General features: G+C 39.0%; 1 pseudogene; it reads left to right on the top strand.

Annotated features, from left to right (window-relative positions):
- Positions 1-301: 301 nt before the first annotated feature.
- Positions 302-1,564, top strand: LOC143656833 (26S proteasome regulatory subunit 4 pseudogene; annotated as a pseudogene).
- The last annotated feature ends 3,084 nt before the right edge of the window (positions 1,565-4,648 follow it).

The raw sequence follows: 4,648 nt of genomic DNA, 5'->3' as shown, positions 1-4,648 counted from the left end.
GCAGTGCAAGGACTTCAATCTGCGTAGAGATTTGAGACCAAAGCCTGGAAAGACCACTTTGTGTATGTTGATTCTCAAGAAATCAGAAGAAATTGAATCATGCAGGATCTCAAAAAACATTCCAGGGTGCCCAGATTTTATTTTGTAACTATTGAGGAGAAATTTATGAGTCTTGAATTGGCAAGTAACATGCTCATTTATGGTTTTTTTATTTTTAAGGACTATTACAAAGCAAGCTGCATCTCATGAACTGGAAGATAAGAAGCTGTGGGCAAGCAGTGGCTTGAGTGACCAAATCAAGATGGGTCAAAGTCAGAATGGTGGTCATGGTCCTGGAGGTGGTAAAAAGGATGACAAGGAGAAGAGAAAGAAATATGAACCTCCTGTACCAACTAGAGTGGGGGTAAAGAAGAAGAAAGCAAAGTGACTAGATGCTACCAAGAAACTGCCACTGGTGACACCTTACACTCAGTGCTGTTTAAAATTATTGACATTAGAGAGAATTAAAGACTATCTTCTCATGGAGGGAGAATTCATTAGAAATCAGGAACAAATGAAATCATTAGAAGAAAAGCAAGAGGAGGAAAGATCAAAGGTGGATGATCTGAGGGGGACCCCAATGTCTGTAGGAATCTTGGAAGAGATAACTGATGACAATCATGCCATTGTATCTGTGTCAGTCGGCTCAGAAAACTATATTAGCATTCTTTCCTCTGTGGACAAGGATCTACTGGAACCAGGCAGCTCTGTCTCCTGCTCAACCATGAGTTTCGTGCAGTGATAAGAGTCTTGATGGATGACACTTATCCCCTGGCCACAATGATGAAAATGGAAAAGGGCCCCCAAGAGACCTATGTTTATATTGCAGGGTTGGACAACCAAATTCAGGAAATAAAGGAATCTGTGGAGCTTCTTCTCACACATCTCAAATACTATGAAGAGATGGGTAAAAAGCCCCCTAAGGGGATCATTCTTTATGGTCCACCTGGCACAGATAAAACACCGATAGCCAAAGCAGTAGCAAACAAAACTTTGGTCACTTTCTTAAGAGTGATCAGCTCTGAACTTATTCAGAAGTACCTAGGCGATGGGCCCAAACTTCTGCAGGAATTTTTTCAAGTTGCTGAAGGACATGCACCATCCATTGTGTTTATTAATGAAATTGATGCCATTGGGACAAAAAGATATGACTCAAATTCTGGTGGCAAGAGAGAAATTCAGTGAACTATGTTGGAACTGTTAAACCAATTGAATGGATTTGATTCAAGGGGAGATTTGAAAGTTATCATGGCCACAAACTGAATAGAAGCTTTGGATCCAGCACTTATCAGACCAGCCTGCATTCCCAGAAGATTGACTCCCCACTGCCCAAAGAGAAAACCAAAAAGCACACCTGCCAGATTCACATAAGCATGATAACATTGGCCAACGACATAACCTTGGATGACCTGAGCATGGCTAAAGATGACCTCTCTGGTGCTGACATCAAGAAGCTGGCGTGATGGCTTTGAGAGAATGTAGAATGAAAGTAACACATGAAGACGAAACAAGAAGGCACTCCTGAAAGACTCTATCTCTAAGTGAACCATATGCCTTCAAGGAAACGGTTGGGCATTTACCCAACCCCTCAAAGGATAAAGTTGGGGAAGCTGACCAGGAAAATCCAAATTCCTATTGATTTTTATTAACAAAATACTCTGTGTATCTTTTTTGAGTGTGGTGTGTAGGACACCCCTTGAGCTACATCTCTCTGCTGGTCACTGTTTCCCAGTAAAACACACTCTTTCAGAAGGAATAAAAAAGAAGCTATGAGCAATGGGAGCAGTGCGGGGAATAAAGTAATGAATGGGCTTTGATAAAGGCCTAACCTAAGGAAAGTATTAGGAAGAATAGGCAAAATATTAGTTTGCCAGAGCTGCTATAACAAAACATCACAAGCTCATTGGCTTAAACAATAGGAATTTACTGGCTCATAGTTTGGATCCTAGAGGTTCAAAAATCAAGGTACCAGTAGGTCATACCTTCTCCAAAGACTACAGCCTTCTGGTGGTGGCCTCCTGGCAGTCCATCTCTGTCTTGCCTCCATCTCATGGAGCTCTGCTCTTTCTGTCCCCTGATGTGGCTTTTACTCATGTATCCAAGTCCTTTCCTTATAAGAACTCCAGTCATACCCTATTAAAGCCTACCTTGATTGACTTTGGCCTCATCTTAATAGGATCTTTGATGATCCTATTTACAAATGAGTTTACACTGATAGGAGCAGTGGTTAAGACTTGAGCATGTTTTTGCTATGGATAATTCAATCTAACACACAGGGGAAGGAACTGAGAAATTTTTAATTTTAAGAAGGTCAGTTGACCAGATTTTGTCATCATTTTAATATAGGGTAAAGCAACTTTAAGTTGCTTCCCAGGTATCTGACTTGAGGTGGGGGTTGTTTATTGAAAGGTGATGAAAGAGGAGACACTAGTGGAGGGTCAATATTGGAAGAAAGATAACTGAACGTTGGAAAGTCTTAAGGACATAATGTCACAACAACAAGGGTTATGTCATAAAAATCTTGAGATAATGAGGATTTAAGGAATGAATAAAAATAACATCATTTGTTGTTATAATTTCTAATTTATAAAACACTTTAAGCATAATCTCATTTTCTTTCTGACACTTCCACACACTTTGAGAGAAAGGCAGTGCTGGCACTATAATTCCAGTTTTACAAAATGTTGTAAACAGAACTCATAGTGATTGAGAGATGTGAGTAAGCTTTTGCAGAGGTGGGGCAACGTGTAAAAACTGTTTTTATAGTACAATAGTCATGACAAGAATGAAGGACAAACTGAACTCCCTATATATGTTTATTTTCCTTTCCCACTAGGAATATTTCTGCCATTGACACTGGATAAGATGCCTCTTCCATTTGACTTTGTTCGATAGTTTTTCCATCAGGTCCCCATGTCACATCAACGAAGACTTGAAAATCTTATCTGAGTCACTTAAAATTATGACGAACTTAGTAAAGCCTTGACATTCATGGAACTCAAATGCTCCATTACCTTGTGGAGTCCTAAAGTACTGGCTATTCCATTTGTCAACCTAAGACCTGAAATTGAAGAACAACAGACATATAGTTTGTCATCTTTTCCCTTTTTTTGTGGAAAATGGAAAGAAAAACACAGAAAAGCTGCCATTTCCCTCAGGTCAAGTGACAAGCACTGACCTTTGACACTCCATTTAGAACGTTCCAAAATAGACACAGAATTATGTGAGTCTGAAGAAAAGAAGGCAAATTAGGGACTTCAAACATCCCTTTACCTAGAAAAGGATAGCTTTTCCTATTTTTGTAAGTAGGACTCTGGAAGAGAAAATAAAGTTACTAAAAACTCAATTTTAAATTAAAGAGAGAGCAATGTAACATGTTTTGCAGCTTCTCAAAGTTGGTATGCAGTTGGAAAAAGTGCTGAAATATTAGTTACCTTTTGTAAATTTTACCAAGCATATATCTATATCTTTCTATGTTCTTTGTTCATTTATTATAATTCAGAGAAATTTCTACTTCACATATTATTTAAGCAGGTTGAGAAAAATATGTCATGATTTTTGTCTCTTCTCAAAAGAGTGAAAAGTACTCTGTTGCCATTTGATACATCTTTAGTTCCAAATTAAAGTGATGAAACAGAAATATTAGCAGCAGTTGACACAAGTGATCTCCACTCCTTCTTAAAATGCATTCTTTCCTCGCTATCTGGGATACCACAGACCCCTGGTTTTTCTCCTCTCTCTCAATACCCACCTTCTCAGAATCCTTTGTTGTGTCCTTCTCCCCTCCCTGAAATCAGTCCCAAAGTTTCAGAATTCCATCTTCTATTCTTCTCTTTCTTACTCACAACTGAAATAGTCTTATCCAATCCCATGCTTTCTATCCTAATGATTCCCCAAATAACATCACCAGCTCTGGCCTTTCCTATAAAATCTGTATTAGTATAGCCACAACCAACTCGACATCACCACTTAGATATCTCTAATAAGCACCTTAAATTCAATATGGCTAGAACAGATCTTTTGATTCCCCACCGCTCCTATCCCCAAGCTCATGCCACCCTATATCTTCCCCCATCTCAACAAGTGGCATTACCATTCTAGGACAAAATCCTAGAAATCATTCTTAATTCCTTTATTTCTCTAATACCTCACATCCAATCCATTAGCAAGTGGATTGCTCTACCTTCACAATGCATTCTAAATCCAACTGCTTCTTACTGTCTTCATCAGTTCTCACAGGGACTAGTGCAATCACCTTCTAATTTGTCTCCCTCCTCCCTCTTACCTCCTTAATTCTACTGTCCACCCAGTAATCAAAATTATTTCTTGTTCCTGTGACTCATTTGTGGAAAACCCTCTGATTTAGTTTGCTAAAGCTGCTGAAAGCAATACATCAGAATCAGAAAGGTTTTTATAAAGGGATTTATTAAGTTGCAAATTTATAGTTCTAAGTCCATGAAAATGTCCAAATTAAGGCACCAACAAGAGGTTACCTTCACTTAAGAAAGGCCGAAACCATCTGGAACACCTCTGTCAACTGGGAAGGCACATGGTGACACCTGCTAGCTTTTTCTCCTCAATTCATAAGGCCTCTCCAGGGGCGTTTTCC

The sequence above is a fragment of the Tamandua tetradactyla genome, chromosome 15 (genome assembly GCF_023851605.1).
Source record: "Tamandua tetradactyla isolate mTamTet1 chromosome 15, mTamTet1.pri, whole genome shotgun sequence".
Taxonomy (NCBI): Eukaryota; Metazoa; Chordata; class Mammalia; order Pilosa; family Myrmecophagidae; genus Tamandua; species Tamandua tetradactyla.
Note: the sequence above shows the minus strand (reverse complement) of the source record. Positions and strands in the feature narration are given on the sequence as shown.